The following is a 20,656-nucleotide window of genomic DNA, read 5'->3' as shown; positions in this document are numbered from 1 at the left end:
TTTATTAATTTTTTGTCACATATTCTGCAGTTTATTCTATCTGTGTTATATGGTTTATGAGTGAAGAGTCTGAAGCAGATTCTCACCACTCCACTGAAATACCTGATTTCTTCTTTGATCTTGAACCAAAACGAACTTTACGCAAGAGAAGAACAGATCTCAGGGAAAATATTTTTGAAACAAACATGGTTGATCACAATAACAACAATGAAGAGATCCCTCCTGAACAGAACTTCAGAGCTCTGGCTGCTCCTTCAAGGAACAGACCAGAAAAAGAAGTAACCCTCCCCCTGTATCTCTCAATTTTGAACTAAAACCCATCATATTTCACATGATAAGGGAAGCTGGAGTCTTCAATGGACTCCCTGCAGAAGATCCTTACACACACTTCACAAACTTTCAAGATATCTGTGATAATTTCAGAACTGAGGGTGTGATAGAAGAAAGTATGAGAATGAGGCTATTCCCTCACTCTTTGGGCTCGAAAGCCAAAATCTGGAAGAAAACTCTCATCCCTGGATCCATACACTCATGGGAGGAACTCTCTAATAAGTTTATAGAGAGATTTCTCCCTATGTCTCGCCAAGCTGATGTTAGAGCAGAGCTTTCTAACTTTAGAATGTTTTATGGAGAAAATCTCTATGAAGCTTGGGAGAGATATAAAGACATCATCAGGAAATGTCCAAACCATGGGGTGGAGAAATGGGGAATTTTACAGTCTTTTTATAAAGGGATTGATCATACTTCTCAATTACATTTAGACTTTGCTGCAGGAGGATATTTTTTTACAGGAACTCTTGAATCCAGGTATGAAATAATTGAAGGAACTGCAGAAAGATGTCTCCAATGGCCACTGGAAAGGATGAGCCTAGTAAAGAAGCCAGGCATGCTAGAACTAGACAAACAAACTGCCATGGAAGCCCAACTGGCTACACTGATGAATGAGGTGAAGAATCTGAAAAATGACCAAGAACAACCAAGAATTGAAGTCTTACAACTCACAACCACTAAGAGTGAACCATACTCAGCCTATGGTGATAATCACGATTCAACAGACTGTCCATCCACAATCTTGGTATGTTATGCAGAAAATTTTGGGAACAGAAACTTTACCCAGGCCAGAGACAATCAACATGCAGGAAGCAACAACAACCAGAATCCTAGAGGTACCATAGTGAAAGATCAAAACTATAAACCTCAATGGAGACCACCCATGAACCAAAGACCATACAACAACCAGCAGCAACAATACCAACAAGACAACAGTATAGGAAATAGAGCATATGACCAATAGAGAAGACCCAATTATGCTCCGTTCCCCAGAGATGGCCAACGCATCAACGCCTTTGAGAATTATGTCAAGGAATGTGTTACCAGGAATGATGTTGTGATCAGAAACATTGAATCCCATATGGGACAGATAGCTACTAGCCTCAACACCAAAACACCAGGAAAATTGCCAGGGGACACTGAAGTTTCCTCAACATCTTCTCCACAAGAATGAGAGGTAAGTAACATGTCTAGCTAAAGACACTAAACTAAGCGCTGACTGGGAGGCAACCCAGTGGATACCTTTTCCCTCTAACAAGAGCAAAGTTTTGGGGTGGTTAAACTTAACCACAAAACTCCTAAAAAGAGAGGAAACGTCTGATGTTCACCTCTAATCCAAAATAATTAAAATATGTTCTGTAGCAGGAACATAGTTTAGGGATGGTTCAATGACCACATACCCCCATCTCTTATTATTTTAAAAAAAACTAACTATATATTTTTTGAAATATTATGTATACATATAAAATATAATATAATTATTAAATATTTCTGTGTTGTTTTACAATTTTTATGATAAATACTAGATATTCAAATAGTTTTTAGTATATTATTTTCTTAGGAGTATAATTCAAAGACAAAGGGAACATTCCCTGGCTTAGGAGATAAGAACGAAAGGGACACCTGTCCCTGCTGAGTCATGCAAATTTGCGCAGCCGTTATCAAATTTGCACTCATTGCAAATTTTGAAAACATGCCCTACAAAAGCAACTGTCCCCTCAGCCATTAATGCAACTGCTCCTCTTCTATTTCCCTCTCTCCCACGATTCTGCCCTAAATAGTTCCTCCTCCTGAAACCATCATCAGCAGTTGCATTCCACTACCCCTGACCACTCGTTTCATAACGTTCCCCATCCACTACTTCCTCAACTTCCTTTCTTTAACCTCAACGTCCTGAAAATCTCCTCATTTTCCCTCCTTTGCATGCTTATTTAAACTCTTCTCTTCTCTTTCTCAAACCTTACCATTTCTCTTGCTAACTTAGAACCTTTTTGCTCTTCATCACCCTCCTCTGCATTTTGCCCTAACCTTTCCTTCGTCTATAACCATGACCAGACTTTCAGTAACCGTCACCCTTGTGGCCAGGAACCAGAAATCACTGAAGAAAATGTATCTCTACCCAGAGAGGAACATTTTTCTAAAAGACAAAGCTCCTCTACCATCCTTCGTGAAAAGGGCTTTGAGCAAACTCAAATGGACCTGGTTTGCCACAGACGAACGAGTGTTCAACCCTTCCTTGGTGGCTGAGTTCTTGTACCAGGCAAAGAGACTGCCTCAAGGGTACAAAACTGATGTAGTAACTGTGAGGGGAAAGAAAGTATCATTCTCCCCTGAAGCCATCAAGGAAGTACTCCATCTTCCAACTATTTCCAACTGCTCATACCAAGGGTACATAGAAAGAATAGAGGTCCCCAAGTTCGTGCTAAAAGTAAAGAACTTGATCACCATTGGTGACCCCGTCTATTCCAAGGAAGTCCTCTACAAGGGCAGTTTGAAGGACGAAGCCGATTCTAGGCTTTTTTTACTAACACCAACCTCAACCCCTCAACTCATGATGCCATTGTCAAGTGGGCACTACAGGTGAAACTCTACTGCATCATGGAAAATATTCTCATTGATGCAGTACCCCTCATATATGGCAGCCTGAAGAAAGATATGAGGAAAACCACTGTCTGTCTTCCCTGCCTGATTACAAAGCTCTGCCTAAGAGTTGGGGTGAAGACTTTTGAAGATGAAGACCTAGTGGTGGGGTCAGTCATCGATTTCAAAACATGGAATGGTCTGAGAAGCACCTACATTAAGACGGACATTCCATTCCCTGAGGGTTACAACGTCAGATGTGACGTTGATGAGTTGGATGATGAAGAAGAGGGCACTGATTCTCCGAAAAAGAAAACCACGAAAGTAACACCTTCAAAATTTGCAACCTCTTCCTCCCACATCTAAGCAAGAAAATTTGTTCCCCCTCCTTCAAAGGTAAAGAAAGAAGCCCCTGTTGCTACTGAGAGCAAGCAGGGCAAGAAGAAATCTCCTGCCAAAGCACCCCCAAGAAAAGGGGAACGTTCCAGTCAGAGGCTGAAAAGAGCATTCAACAGCACCAAAAGACCATAGGGAGCCACCTCTGAGAAACCTATCACCCTCTCTGACAAGAAGGAGGACAGTGAAGACAATGAGCCTATCTCAAAAAGGCTAAAGAAAGGAGGAACGTCAAGACCTCAACCAGCTACAAAGGAGAAGTCCCCATGTAGCTCTGCAACATCTGAATCTTTTGACGTTCCGTCCTCTCCAGCATCACCTGCTCATTCTTCACCACCACCAAAACCACAACAACCCTCTCCTAGGCAGCAACAAGGAGAGGGGATTAAAGAAACAGAAGCAGCACCTGCTGTAAAAGAACAAGTGGTTGAGCAAGAGGCTCAGTCACATAAAAAGACTGACAGAGGATAGGGGATTCTATTTGAACCCCCTAAAAAGAAAAAGCCAACTATTCCCAGACAAATCAGTCCGAGAGGACCCCTCTCTTATTCCATTAACCGTCTTGATACATCTGGGGACGAGGCCCTTGTTAGGGCTCTAGCAGAAGAAGAGGGATTTGAAGTTCCTCTATTAATGGAAGAACAAACTACAACAGCCCTCTCTACCTCAAAAACAAAGGAGGTGGTGATCAGGCAAGCACCTGAGAAACCTTCAGCTTCAGGTTCTCAAAACAACAACCAGAAGAAGAAGAAGAAGCCAATCTCCCCCATTCCAGCAATCCCCCTTGCATCAAGGAGAAAATCCCTAATAGGGATTGCTGAGATTTTTGTAATGATGGGGAAGAAAATGGAAAAGCTGCTACCTGAAGAACCATCTGTTCCCCAGCTGGATATGACCAACACTACTGAAGAGCTGAAAGCTCTGAGGAACGAATTGGAACAACTCTCATCTACCTTTATCAAATTCCAGAAACAACAGAAGGAAGATAGAGAGCAACTCCTCAGCATCATCCAAGCCAGCATCAAAGGCATCAGTGTTGCACCCTCTGCACCAACATTACAAGCTATCAGAAGCGAAATCAGAAATGCATCTAACTCCCTGAAACATGCTCACTCCATGCACAACACCAGAGCTAAATTACAGCTTAGACGCCTCGTCAACCAAAATACTCAGGAACGAAAAGAAACCAAAGAAGCTCTCAAGACCTTTGGAACATACCTAGAGGAAAGAATCTATCAGCTGGAAAATAGAGTGCTTGATGTTGAAGGGCAGATAGTGCACATCCACAATGGCAAGATAATGATGAGGGCCACCATTGAACACCTCACTACTGTGATCAACGATCTACTGAAGGATGCTAAAAAAAGGCTCCCAGAAGCTGAAGTAAGAAGATTAAGAGATCAGCTAAGGAGAAGACCACCCACACAGGAGGAAATGGATGCTGAGAAGAACTCAACTCTGAACTAAAGGCGTCCACATTGAAAGGAGAAAGACCCTCTTGTTTTGTTTTCTGTTATTTATTTCGGTTAATTTCCATTTGTTTTACTTTCCATTCCTTAGTGTATATTTCACCTTTTGAATAGAAAAATTTCTTTTTGATGCAAACTGTTTTGAACCCACATTGCAGTTATAGTATTATGGCTGTGAAAATTTGGATAACCAATGGCATGAAACATAAAGTCAATAAGTAATCATTCTTATTCTTATTATGAATGCTAGAAATAGGGAAAGAGAAGTGAATTCAATCTTCATATTTTGAAGGATGCTGATCTGTGTGAGCTAAAATTGGTGAGGAACGAAAAATGCCAAACACTTACTCATGAGAGCGTTCCTAAGGTGTAACCACAATGAGACTTCTGAACTTGCTTTGATGCTGTAAGTACTGCAGAATGATAGGTGAACTCCACAGACAAGGATCAACCATCAAACACTCACCCCACCATAGTCAAATAAACACTCCCATTCCATACACACGTTCACACAACCACACACATTCCTAAATACCACCAGGTCAGTTGAAAAGGTCAAGGGGCAACAACAACATTAGCAGAAAGGACAAGAAGAAAGAAATCAAAGAAAATGGGAACAACCATTCAAAAGAATTTAGAAGAAAATACCAGACAAGACTCCTCCAAAGGAAGAAAAGAAGGTACAAAAAGGCGAGGTGTTCCCCAAACAAAAAAGTTCAAAGCTCAACAGAAAAGTGAAAACGTTCCTTGACCCGAGAACTATGACCACTCCATTCTAAAACCCTCCTCAACTTTCTTCCACAAAGATCCTTTAAAATGGAAGTCACCTTTACTCCTTAGAAAAGCAACTGATAAGAAAGTTTAAAGAATCACATCCAGGAATGGACAGAGAAACACCAAGCCCTGAGTGATAGTGAGATAGAAGATCAGCAACCTTCACTTACCTTGGAACAAATTCTTTCTACTTGTCATCTATGAAGCGTAGTTAATTTTTTGAAAATATCATGATTACTCATTGGTTAAGTTTCTAAAGTTGAGCTTTTCTTTGAAATTGAGCAGCCTAAACCACTATTTCTGAGTTGTTTGAGGACAACCAACAGTTTAGTTTTGGGGTGTTTGACGAGAAGAAAATTCGTTCCAATCTAAGCCCATTTTGCTGGCAAAATACCAATCGTTCCCTCATCTGATGAGCAACTTCAGCATCAAAAACACATATTTTATATCTTTATGACAAAAACACAGTGGGGAACAGATGATGGCGTAATCCTTTGGAAAATATAGAAAAAGGGGAACAGAATAGGAACATTAAATACACCTGAACCACTAACTCTATCCTCTGTACACTTTGCAGGTAACGTTGAAAATAAGCTTTCGTAAAGCATAAGAGGTACAACAATCAAGTGGGAAGAAACGTGAACAGCAGAGAATAAAGAGTTTTCATTGGCTAAGAGGAAAGCCAGGCATGGGGGACTGAAGAAGAAACGGAAAATCTAAACAATAAGTGTCCCATCCAGCAACTTGCATCCCTCTGAGCACTATTCACACCGCCCCTTTCATGCAGTCAAGAAAACAACTCTGGGGAAATTACAAGCTTTGTCATTCTCTCTTCTGCCTATAAATAGGACGTTCCAGCACGAAGAAGATCATCGAATTCCTTAAGAAGAGATCACTTAGTTTATTTTGTAGTTTTTACATTTCAGTTGTATAGTTTTAGCATTAGTTAAGTGACAACAACTTCTTCTCTATTCTGTATCACCCACTTGAGACTCCTCACGAGCAGCAACCATATCTCTCCATTTTCATTTTATTGTAACCTAATATGTTTCCAGTTAAATATACGTGTTATTTCTCTTCTTTTCCACTCGTTATCACTGAACTGAATCTCGGGTCTATAGGATTTCAGTTTGAAATAATTATGTTTAAAGTAGTAGCCATGGTCTGAGCTATCTATGGAAAGGAAAAACTGTGAAGTTCTTAAAGAACTATTTTCAAAACTCTTGTACTGAAGCTTTTGTATTTCTCTAGTTAAGTAAGCTATACTCATTGTATATCAATGGAAATTGAACACATACTGAGAAAGGAACTTCCCTAATGAAGGAATTTCAGACAGCTTAACCAGAGGGGGAAGACAGTGTTGTGGAAATGGCACTGCTTGTTGCCTTAGGAAAAAAGGACCACCTCATTCACTAAAGGTCATGTGCTATGTAATTGTTGGAGTCAAGGGAGCCATAGGAATATGGAAACTTGTGAGCCATTTAGTCCATGAGCTGAGGAATCAGAGTTGGCAGTGAAAAGACCTGATCAAAGCCAAAAGTGTTAAGGCTTGAGTGGAGAATATAGCTATTAAAGAATGGAATAGTGGATCCGTTCCTTTTGTTAAAAACTATTTTGATCACTCCATATTGTTGTCTCTTAAATATTGTTATTATTATTTTTATTGTTTTTCTTTGTTCAATCATATATCAATCATTCTCCCATGAATATTGTTGTTCCTTCTGTCAACAAGAAGGATATCATGCATAACGAAGCGAAGAGCTGTTTGCTGTCAGATTAAACCTACTGTTCTTGAGGAACGTTGTAAAGACAGTAGGGAACGTTTGACTAAACAGGTCAATTACTAACTTTTCTTTTCATTTTTATTCTTTTTAAAATAGTTTAAGGCATTAATTAGAGTACTATCCTCGTGGGAACTATAATCTGGGCACTAATAGTCCCATTTATTACTTATTGTGTGCACTTGCGCACTTGGGTTGAAGTCAAGAGAACGAATGTGTTTTCTCTTGATGAACTAAAGTAAAGGAACCTCTTTCATCATAATATTTTAAGCAACCCACAAGTTTACACCCAAAAAGTTTTTGGCGCCGCTGCTGGGGATAGTTACACTAAATTCTGTCTTTATTACTATTTTTAAGTACATACTTTGTGTATATTTCATTTATTAGTTTTTTGTCACATATTCTATTGTTTATACTATTTGTGTTACATGGTTTATGAGTGAAAAGTCTGAAACAGATTCTCACCACTCCACTAAAATACCTAAGTTCTTCTTTCATCCTGAAGCAGAACAAACTTTACACAGGAGAAGAAGAGATCTCAGGAAAAATATTTTTGAAACAAATATGGCTGATCACAATAACAACAATGAAGAGATCCCTCCTTAACAGAATTTCAGAGCTCTGGCTACTCCTTCAAGGAACAGGCCAGAAAGAGGAGTAACCCTGGCCCCTGTAGCTCCCAATTTTGAACTAAAACCCATCATATTTCATATGATTAGGGAAGCTCGAGTCTTCAATGGACTCCCTGCAGAAGATCCTTACACACACCTCACAAACTTTCAAGATATCTGTGATAATTTCAGAACTGACGGTGTGACAGAAGAAAGTATGAGAATGAGGCTATTCCCTCACTCTTTGTGCTCAAAAGCCAAAATCTGGATGAAAACTCTCTCCCTCTTGAATCCATACACTCATGGGAGGAACTCTCTAATAATTTTATAGAGAGATTTCTCCCTATGTCTCGCTAAGCTGATGTTAGAGCAAAGCCTTTTAACTTTAGAATGTTTTATGGAGAAAATTTCTATGAAGCTTGGGAGAGATATAAAGACATCATCAGGAAATGTCATAAACCATGGGGTGGAGAAATGGGGAATTTTACAGTCTTTTTATAAAGGGATTGATCATACTTCTCAATCACATTTAGACTTTGCTGCAAGAGGATATTTTTTTACAGGAACTCTTGAATCTAGGTATGAAATAATAGAAGGCACAACAGAAAGATGTCTCCAATGGCCACTGGAAAGGATGAGCCCAGTAAGAAAGCCAGGCATGCTAGAACTAGAGTAAAGGAACATCCTTCATCATAATATTTTAAGCAACCAACAAGTTTACACCCAACACTAACACTTAAGTTATCAACTTTCACTTATTACATGCATCAAGGTTCATTCTTTATATAAAAATTCAAGAACAAAGGGAGTGGGGCATACCAATGGTTCAAAATAGAGTAAAGGCAGTGGCTTGAAGCTTCCTATACCACTCTACAGTGCTGCTACTAAAAGGCAACGGAAATGATTCAACAAGTTTGTTTCTTTCGTTCACAAAATGACCTCTTGAACCAACAATGTGCAAGAAAATGGCTTCCACCTCAACAACTCAGTGAACAACCCTCAATCTTCACAACTCAGTGGCTGTGAACTCAGAATGTGGTGCCTTTCTCCTTCCCCAAGGTTGCTCTCAAGTATATAGAAGGTCCAAGAAGAATAATCAACAAGAAAGATGGGAATTTTTGAGAGATTTTCAAGCAAGAAGGGTTATGGTAGAAGGTGGCATCCAAGAGCACAAGAAAAGCCCACGTAGAAAACTCAGAAACTGACCTAGGGTATTGTGCACCATGCTATTTATAGGTGTATTAAATTAATCCGTCAATATCAGTTCTAATAGCTCCGCTAATTATTTTAATCTCAAACTTCATATTCTGAACCTAGCCATTTTTTTAGGAATTATCATATTTTTATTATAATTTTCGCAGCATTTTGCCGGTACGCGTTTCATACGTAGCCGGTATAAGTTCTGACATCAACACTCATTGTTATGACTCCAAACTTGATATATTTGACCTAGGTATTTTTCTAGGAATATTCATGTACTTATTCTAATTTTTTGGGATACTTCACTGGTACGCATTTACACCGCTAAGCAGAACTGGTATCTACACTTTTCGTCAGGAAAGCATCTTTAAGCATTATTCGACTTCTAATTATTTATCTTACCATAATTATGCATAATCTTTATCAAATCCATACTCCGTCATCGATAATCTTATTTTAATAATTATTTAGCAGTGCGGGTTCTTACAACATTCGTCTCAAGGATACATGTATCTGAAAATTGTGCCCTAGACGGGGTGAGATTTTGACAAATTTCAGTAAGACAAGGGGTTCTCAAGGATTCCTCCGCCCTACGCTCACTTACCGGTATAATATAAGTTCAACAGAATAGTAAAATAATATGAGCAGTAAATATCAATAACTTTGTAATGCAGTATATGATCATGTCATATGTGTATGCAACTATTCTACTGATCAAAGTATAAGTGGTGTAACACCCCAAATGTAAATACATATAGGGTGCACCTTCATCATGCATTCAACGCGCGGAAGTCTAAATTTAAACTTTACGAATGCAAATATCAGAGTGCGGAATGGAAACACATAACCATACTTATTCCATATAAAATTAAAAGCGTTAAAACGTCAATACAAAATAAATAACACTAAACATTATTTAATGTAATCCCAAAAAGATTAACTAATCATGAATAAAAACATAATTTATGCCGCATCATAAGCCAGTCATAATGTGGTTGTGGTTCCTCTAGCCATTGTGTACTTAGTGCTTCATCGAAATGATAATGTGGAAAAGCTTCTATTAATAATTTCATAGCCTCAGTCCATAGGCCTCTATCTGTTAGATCCTTTAGTTTCTCTTCCCAGGTAGGTGGAGTTTCTTCTTCTTTACGTACCAGTCTCTTACCCTTTCTTTCCCACATAACTTTCTTATTACTTTCTTTCATCTTTTCCTGAAATGGGTGGTCAAGGGGGGTGAGATTTTGGGGAAAATCTCAGTAAGGTTCACAGCTGGAGCATTCTCCAACTATGACGCTTACTCCTGCAACAGTTTATAATAACAATACAAAATGGAACATTTAACATCATCATATAAAAATATCATGCCATCATCATCATCATCATATTCCTGCCGGCTTTTACGGACTTACGGAGTTACCCAGAGTCCTCGTCAGGTTGCAACTGGAGTATCAGTGCACAGGCCAACATTTAATAGCATGGTTTTAAGTTTCAAAAATATCATAATCACATAATGTAAAGCACTATAAACATATTGCAGTCAGACCATAACTTATCATAGTTTCATAATGGTGGCATACATAGAGAGATTACTTCAACAACTGTAAACACTTACAGTACTTGTCGTTCTTTACTTGTATACTTTCAACTTTTGATCTCTTTACTTGCCTGTTTGCTCCCTTGACTCCCTAACATCATCATATCATCTTTTAGTAACTTATATAACATTCAACATTTGTGTTTTATCCATGTATAGGTCTCGGCTTTGCAGGTTTAATTACCTAGAGGAGTTGTTTTGCTTACTTACCCACTTGTGTAGGTTTTAGGACATTACTAGGTCATCATAACACTTAATAGAATTATTAAAGATTTCATTCTCGGCATGTATAGGTTCGGCCACCATAGATAAACATCTAGGAATATAATTTTTAAAACATGCTTTCAATTATATTATTAACTTAACATGGTTAGATCCTTTCAACATTAATCAAATAAAACCTCTTTTAGCTACATACCATTCGGCCCTATTGCCCTAGAATACCTAAGGGATTACTTCTAAAACATGCTTCTAACATTATTGATAGTTTATCATATTTAAATCCTAGAGCATCATTCAAAACATCATCTTATATATTCGGCCAACTAAGGTTATGATCATGCAAAATTGATTTAGAACCTAGGCTACTAAACATGCTAATCTAACATCATCATTTCATCATCTTTCATATCATTTAAACATCTCTTCATGCTTATAATTATCATACATGGTTCGGCCTTCTAGGGATCATATACTTAGGATATCACTTTCATGCTTTTACATGTCATTCCTAACCAAGAAGGTTCATAGGCTTACCTTTGATGATGATCAACGACTTAAGGAAACACTTCTTGACCTTTGACTACTTTGAATCTTCTTGAATGAACTTCCTTCCTCCTTGAACATACAAGGCCGCAAGCTTAAAGAGAGGAGAAGAGGGATTTTCTTGCTTAGAGATGAAGGGTTCTTTGGTGGAATTATTAGGAAGAAGGACTAAGATCCAGGCTTGTATTTGATCTTGGAACAATTAAGTATTTCTCACTAACACACTCACCATTTCGAAGCAAAATGAACTAAACTCTTTGTTCTTTCCTTTGGTAGTGTCGCGGCTATAGAGGGAAAAAGGAGAGACTAAAGCTTGTTCAAATAGGCAACCTAGAAGCCTTGCCATTACTTGATTGCTGGTAGGTTTCGATCACATTAAATAAGAGTAAGGTGGTGATTTGTTGTCATAGGTTAGATTGCTTAATTTGGGGACAAGAACATGATGTCAATTTCCTTGATTAAGGAAATTTAGTGATTGCTTGATTTAAGGAATTGATGATGTGTGACTAATCGTCATTAAAAGTTGCTCCCTTGATTTAAGGGATTGATGAGGTGTGACTAATTGTCATAAAGGTTGCTTCCTTGATTTAAGAAACATAATTATTTGATTGATTGACATATTGTCATCAATTTGCTTGATTTAGGGAAAGTGATTGACTACTAATCATCATAATCCTAACTTCCTTGTTTAAAGGAATTTGACTGGCTTGACTTAAGGAAATTCGATTTGCATTTAATGGCTTGAAAATCAAATAAAATCAAATTCATTTCCTACACCTAGGCCGCGGATTTTAAATGCTTGGAGGAAAAGATTTCCTTTAATTTTGGACCATGATTTATTCCTTAAGATTATGGACCTTTAACCTATTAACCTGACCTAATTTGTGCCTATTTTTCCATGATTTTATGACACTTTAAATTGACTTCTTAGAGCTTGTTTTCTCTAGTAAAAACTGTGGGCTTCTTGCTTGTAGGGAAAGAATTCTAATTTAATTCCTAGTCATATAGTACTTTTTTAGGTTTATTATGTCATGGCCTTACTTTGGGCTTTAACTTGATTTGGGTTTCATTTACCTTATTGGACTTTACTTTATCATATAGAGCTTTCTTTGTATCACTTGGACTTGTCCACATTAAATGGAATTAAAACTTCCTTTGTTGGGTTATACTTTGATCCATGAATTCATTGGATCCCTAATGCTTATGTCTTTGGTCCATTGGACCCATACTTCTAATTTACTTAATCATAAACTATTTCATCTGAAATGTCTCGTTTATTAATTATCATAATTCTTCATTAATCATGATACAATATTTAGGGTTGTTATAAGTGGCTCTTCTTATACCCCCACACATGAATTTACCACCTTGTATGGCCTCTGTCACACATCAAGGATTACCGCCCTGTTAGTATATGGATGTCCTAGAGACAATCTTTTTGATTAGATTAGGACATATGTGGAAACATTATATTGTTGCAAATAAATTAAAAGCACACTTTATCTTGTTTCATATTTTGTCTCAATATTATAGTTAATATTTTATATGAGTAACTGGGTGAACCCCTTGAAATAAAATAGGTATCTCTTGACTATCTGTGATGAGATCACGATCATGAGGATTCAAGGATACTGGATGTTTATTCCTAATTTTATGTTCCTAGTCTAGAGACACTAAGAATGGGGATCAGTGATTTCGGGTAAGACTAGCACGACTTATCTACTTGTATTCGGATGCAAGGTAAAGACCTCATGAGCTACAGATATGGAGATGTCTTAGCTAAAGTCGTGGGTGGACCTATAAGGGTATAGCTCGCACTGAACAGACCCACAAAGAGACTCTATGAGGAAATCTCACAGAGAGTATCATTAGAGTAGTCTCTTTATATTTGGGTATGTCTTTCCTTAGACTAGAAGTTATTACCTAGACTGTGTTCTAGAAGGCATGCTTTGACTGTATACCTCGTCTGCCTGAAACATAGAGATTCATAGGTACACTGTTGGGCTTGTCCTGAAAGAGCACAGAGCTATGGTGATAAGCTGAAGGAATTCATCAAATCTCTATGAGAGATTAGGTTATCCGTAAACCGGAGAAATCGGGATGACATTTACAGGGACTCGAGAATCTATGCATAGTAAAAGAGATCATGAGATGATCTGCCTTTAGAGTCAGTAAATTGAAGATTCCTTATTTCGAATAAAGCTTACCCTAAACCGCAAAGGGTTGATAGGTTTCCTTACCCTTGGTTTAATGGGAAGGTAACCGAGACGAAAGGAAATATATACGGTAACCAAATATGTGTAATAGGATGATCAAGTCATTAATCTAACTAGCTCTGGGGCAACAAAGCATTGCTAGTGCTCTGTGTTGTCATTAGATGGGTTATGGGCTTGTTGGGCCCAAGCCCATTTATGTCAGTGGCTATGTTGGGCCTAATGAGTCGCACACTAACACCTTATTGTCATGACATAATAGCATAAAAGGTTTTTGGGCCTAATAATGGTTGTTGGCCCAAGAAGAAGTTTAGATGCCCACCTAAGAGGGAAAGGGGCACATGTAATGTTGTAATAGGCTTGGATGGTCCAAAACATTATTAATCAATTTAATTAGTTAAATTAATTGTCTAATGTTTAAATTAAAATTTAAATTATGAATTTGAATTTTGAATTTAATATTTGAATATTTAAATTATAATATTCAAATTTGAATTGGTTATGAAAGAAAGTTTCATAACAAAAATGAAAGGATAAAATCTTGATAGTATCTTGTCAAGATCAAATCCAAAGTATCAAGAGGAGATCTTTGAACATCATCAAAGATGATAAGGGGGCGCTGATTTGGTGGTTGATGATAGTCATTCAATCAACAAATCAAGCTCCACTCAGATTTGGTTGATTGTGGAAATATTTGATTTAGTTGATTCAATTTGAATTGCAACTAATCAATATTTTTTTGGAAATAATCAAAGATGATAAGAGGCGCTAATTTGGTGGCTTGATGATAGTCATTTAATCAACAAATCAAGCTCCATTCAGTTTTGATTGATACAAATAACTAATCAATATTTTTGGAAAATATTTGGGCTGATTTGGCGCACAAAAGGGGGATGATCATATAATGATTATTTGGTCAGAATCTTGACTAGGTGCAGACTTAGTTTTAAGAGGATATGATAGGAGATTGTTGATTAGATTTGATTTGCAACAACTCCCTTCTTTCTTCCACAAATGGTGTGCTCCATGATCAGATTTTTAGTGAAAAATCTGAATCAAATTAATTCCTCTTTCATCTCCTTATATGTTTCCTTTTTGTGCTATTTTCTGATTAGGATTTTTGGAAATAAAAGGGCCATTCTCTCATACAACAAACACTACGATTTTACAGAGATTACAAGCTGAAAATTCTCTCATCTAAACACCTTGAAACCTTGCCTCCTTCCTCACCTATTGGGACGCCTAGCTTGCCTCCTTGGGTGTTCATTGGTGGCTTCGAAGAAGAGTTCTTCCATCTTGACAAAGGGTGGTGTGGATCAACATTAGAGGGCTTGTATCTTCAAGCCTCACCTTGATCGTCTTCAAGTTAAGGAAAGCAAACAAGGTAACATCCATGCCCTAAAGCATGTTTCTTCATATGGTATGTGTTATTCCGCTCGAAAAATTTTGTTTTTCCCTCTCACATGCTTCGGCCTTCAAGGCCAGTTACTTTCACGCCCGATGTGGTAGCACCACATGCATATACATATAGCAATTGCACCAAATAACTCTCATCTCAGTTAAATATTCAATGCTCCTAATATAACAGATATCATTTTCAAAAAACATACCAAGCACATAAACCAACCTTGTAACACCCCGTGTGCACCCGGTATATTAAACATATAAATGGTAATAGCGCAGCTCAATAAATGTGGAAGCTAACTTTTTCCAAATATGAAACTTATCATATTTACCAAGTGGATTTACTTATTCTTTTTCAAAATATCGCTTGTATGTAAATTGCAATAAATGACTACATTGAATAACCTCATAACACAAATATGTATCAAGTCACGGAACTACAACACGTAGACCGGACAATAATCCAGATACAAAATAGAACTCAAGTCTGAACAAATACAGCTTATACCAATGTGGCATGGACAATCCCCATGCTCACCAAATAAAACAACATAGTCAATCATGTCTCAAGTGCAATATGTAACACTCTGTGTTAACCCGGTTTGTTAACATTTCATCGTATTTAGCCACACTTAATATAAAAATGAAGAATAACTTTTTTACTTTCAATTATGACGTCATTATACTTAGCCAAGTTGATTATTAAAATCCAATTACAAAATATCGTCTATATGTGATTGCAATCCAACAACTAACTGATATACCTCATAACATATATTTGAGTATCTACGTCACAAAACTACAACACGTAGTCCGGACAATATCCTGATACCTTATTAATTACAACTGAGACAACTAAAACATAAAGTCAAGTCAACGTGGCATGGACAATCCCCATGCTCACCAAATAAGGCAACAACGCCCAACAGCAGTCTCAAATCAAATAACATGACAGTAAAGATAAAGCAATGTCTCCAGCAAAATCATCATAGTAGCATGCAATCAGCTAAGCTTCGGCCTCCTGCCGCTAGAGGTATCAACCCCCACATTACCTGAACCTGAAATGGTGCCCCAAACGTGGGGTGAGATCTCTAAACAGAAATCTCAGTAAGACAAGGGGTCCTCAAGGATCTTCCACCCCAAGCTCACTTACATGTGCAATATAAGTTCTAAAAGCAGTAATTCAATATCAGTTCCAAAATCAGTGCAATGCAGCAGATAATCATGTCATCTGTGTTAAAACTATTCTACTAATCAGAGAAGTGCAGGAATACGTATATTACCCTCACAGTACCAGCCCATGTTGTACCCTCCCCCAGAACCACCCCATGGCTTCCTGGCTAGGCGAAACACCACATACATATCATAAGCATTTAGTACTTAATAGCTCCATAGCATTTCAATAAAACAGTACATGAAAACACATCATGCATATAACCATCCCCCCATGGGACATGGTGAAACAAACAATGGCTAAGCCGAGGACACGGAAGCTTACCTTGCAAGCTAACTATCCAAGCCAAGAGTCCACACAAGCTCAACATCCAAACACAGCAGAATCACAATTTATTTTGGACCACCAATCATATCAACAACCATAGCTCATGAGCATATAACATAAGACAACGCTTCTCTTTTACGTTTCATGTCTTAAGACTTCTCACAAAGCCACAAGCCCTTAATCACTTAGATTTTGTCTTAGATAAGTTATTACAGAAGTCCCACTTCATCAATCTAGGGTCCATAAACCCATAACTCTATTCTGTATTAACAGTACCGTTACTGTTCACGCAAACCCAGAATATCTGGATATTTTTCGGGGCCATATCCGGATATCCCATATCCAGATATCATATCCGTATATGCATATCCGGATGTCATATCCGGATATCCATATTCGGATCTCATATCTGAATATCCATATTCGGATATCTCAAGACCCTATATCCGGATATCCATATCCGAATATTTCGCGACAAAATGCAGTTCTGCATTTTCGCGAAGATATCACTCAAAGGTCCAACTTTTACCATTATTATACGTCCAAGGATCCATTTTTAGGCATATACAGGTTTATATACGTGTTGGTTACTTCATTTTAGCATATTACATGCCAGGACTCCACTTTTACCCATTAAAACTCATGATCAAAGGTGGTAAAGCTTACCCAAGCTCAAAACAGAAGTATAATGGCTCTTGGAGCTCACCAAACAGATCCTCAAGCTCAGACTTTCAAGGCACACGAAAATGGCACACCAAAGGTTGGTTCTTTCTTTACAAAGGTCACCCCATGGACATCAAAATGCCATGACAAAGGCTCTCCACAACTCCACTCAAGAACTCAGCCCTCACACACACAAAACAGAGGCTAGCAGCTCAGAAATAATGCACCTTTCCCGCTCACAAGGATACCCCACACTCACACAACGTGTTTAGGTGAAGAAAATGAGAGAAAAGGTGAAGACTTGGAACATTTTCAAGCAAGGAAGGCTAAGGAAGAACGGTGGCAGCATCTCCTTCAGAAACTTCACGTAGGAGTGCACAAAATCTCACCTAAAAATGTGTGCCAATGCCTTATATAGGCCACTTAAGCTTTAATCGCACTGTATTAGCGCTAATTGCTACGCTTAGCAATTTAATCCCAAACTTTGGAATCTAAACCTAATGGGCTCAAGCCCATTTATGTCAGTGGCTATGTTGGGCCGGATGGATCACACACAAACACCTTAAATTATCTTGAATTCTAGCATATGTGTTTTGGGCCCAATAAGGCATAATGGGCCTAAGTTGGAAAAGTTCACATATTGGGCTAAGAGAGAGGTGGCATCATGGGTCAAGTTGGACTTTATCCATGATGTAACCTAATTAATTTAAATGTTAAATTAATAAAATTTATTTGAATTCTAATTTCGAATTTCGAATTTGAAATTTGAATTTAAATAAAATTAATTTAATTCTAATTTTGAATTTTGAATTTGAAATTTGAATTTAAATATAGTCATTAAATTAGATTTATTGAAGATGGAGAAAATAAAGAAAACCAAACAATTAGTTTGATTGGAAACAAATCAATTGGATTGATTGACCAAAATTAAGGAAACCAATTAATTGAATTAATTGGCTGAAATTGGGGAAACAAATCAATTGGATTAATTGACCAAAATTAAGGAAACCAATTAATAAAATTAATTGGCTGAAATTAGGGAAACCAATCAATTGGATTGATTGACCAAAATAAAGGAAACCAATTAATTGAATTAATTGGCTAAAATTTGGGAAATCAATCAATTGGATTGTTTGGATAAAATTAAGGAAACCAATTAATTAAATTAATTGGCTGAAATTGGGGAAACCAATCAATTGGATTGATTGGATAAAATTAAGGAAATTACCCAATAAGATTAGGATTTGATGAGGGCGCTGATTTGACCTAGTCTGAAGTTAATGAGTCGCCACATCTATGTATAACCCCTCTTCTTCCTTAGTTTCGTATCTCTTCTTCTTCTCTAATTTTTAGCCAACACACACATCAGTGTGGCGGCTATCTCTCTCTTGGAATAACCAAAGGCACTACCCAATCTCTAATCTTCTCTTGAGTCTAGCAACCTCCATTGAAGGAGATTGGTCATTCAAAGAAGTGTTCTTCTCTTACAAGACAACAAGGTGGTGTGGATTTCCATCGAAGGACTTGTGTTCTTCAAGTCTGAGGAATTGATCAAGAATGCATTTGATCAGGAATAATAATCTGAATAAAGGTATCTACTTTAAACCTTAACATGTCTATTGCATGAATCATGGGTTAAACATGATTGAGGGTGGGCAAAAGTTGCTTCTTCTGCATAAAAATTTTAAATTTTTCCCTCTTTTATGTTCATGGCCTACAAAAGGCATCTTACAAGTGGTATCAGAGCATGTTGCTTTACTATCGACAAGTTAGGGTACTTTTGTTCAGTTAAAATTGCGATTATTACATTTTGGTTCATTAAAGATTGATCTTTGATATTTTAATCAATTAAAAATGTGACCTTTATGTTTTGGTTGGTTAAAGATTTGATCTTTAACGTTTTAATCGATTAAAAATGTGAACTTTTCATTTTGTTGGTTAAAGTTATGATCTTTGACTTTTTGATCAAATAAAGATTTGATCTTTAATTTTTTATTCAGTAAAAATATGATCTTTGCATAAAATTTTGAATTTTTGGATATGTTAAAAGTTAATATGTCCATGTAAAAGCATAGAACATATTTAGTATATTTTTGCGCTTGTTTGGTTACTAACTTTTCAGGTGTAAATAAAGGAAGAGGATGGTCATGATGTCCAAAATTAAATTTTAATTGTTGTAATTTAATTTTGGTAAATAAGGCTTGTATGCCTTGTCTTTCTTTTATTATTGTGTAAATTCTTTTCTCACCTTACTCCCCCCAAATGTAACTTGGGGTTTCTTGAATTAATATGTAATTAGAAATTAGGCTAATGGTGTTTTAGGCATGAAGGAGTCCATGGAGGAGCCGTGGCTTAAGGAGCATGATGGGAGAAGATGGCATGAGTACCATGACTATCCCAAAATAAATGTGATTTATTATGCCTGTGAAAGTATGCGTGTATGTCAAAGCGACTAGTATGCATGTTATAAAATCGCGTATGTATGTTTCTATTGTGCATGTCAAAAAGTGACTAGTATAGTATGTTGTAGATGTATAACATAGGGCAACGACTAGCATGATAGTACAATATGCGTGTTTGATGAGACTTGGTAAATCCTTAATAAAAGAAAAAGAACCCTTAAAAGGAACAATTATTAAGTGCATGATTGCCTCCCACCGGCTGTACAAATTGAATCCTTTCGACATGGTGGTGCTCTACAACTCAGTTGGGACCCACTGTTTCGTTGGGAAAGATGAATGCTTGAAGTGTAGAGACACTTAGGATGGTGGTTTGTGCTTGACCAGGTTCATAAGTTGCAGGCTCAGCCGAGCTTATGTACTTGGGGCAATAGTGCCAGGTTGGTTGCATGAGATGCACCACTAAGTGACAAGGAGTTGTCAACCTGATGTTAAGAGAAGGTATGAGATACTGTTGATATTGATCAACCCATCGTTTAATTTGATCTTGCGGTCTCAGACGGGGATTAAAGGAAACGGTCATTCTCTTAACCCACTACGGAAATTCTTAAGAAGAATAACCCTAGGTCAATAAGGAAAAGGGTCATTGACTTAGACAAAATAGTGGGAGGGGCCATTTATTTGAAGTCTTTAATAATATGGTCTATTTATAACAATATTAATTATTTTATTTTTACATCCTATTCAGCTTAATATGTCGGGTCATTTGTCTCTGCGTACTATTCTCGAAACAAACAAGTTGACCAGTTTTAATTTCATGGACTGGTATCGGAACGTCAGAATTGTTCTGGGGACCGAAAAGGTTGCTTATGTCCTTGATGCTGCTTTACCTATTGCTCCTAAGGAAGGGGAAGATGGGTTCGCAAAATTTGATTTCGAGGCCCACAAGCAACACATGGATGATAATGTGTTGGCT

At 37.4% G+C, this 20,656-nt stretch overlaps 1 non-coding gene across 1 annotated transcript; it reads right to left on the bottom strand.

Moving 5' to 3' along the window:
* Positions 1 to 589: 589 nt before the first annotated feature.
* On the bottom strand, positions 590 to 696 carry LOC133316339 (small nucleolar RNA R71). Its single transcript, XR_009752191.1, has one exon. It is a non-coding gene; the product is annotated as a small nucleolar RNA R71 (small nucleolar RNA).
* Between the last annotated feature and the right edge of the window lie 19,960 nt (positions 697 to 20,656).

Source organism: Gastrolobium bilobum, unplaced genomic scaffold (assembly GCF_033153095.1).
Source record: "Gastrolobium bilobum isolate Gb01-03AN ecotype WA unplaced genomic scaffold, APGP_CSIRO_Gbil_v1 utg113960, whole genome shotgun sequence".
NCBI lineage: Eukaryota > Viridiplantae > Streptophyta > Magnoliopsida > Fabales > Fabaceae > Gastrolobium > Gastrolobium bilobum.
The sequence above is the reverse complement of the archived record's forward strand: the minus strand, read 5'-3'. Positions and strand labels throughout refer to the sequence as shown.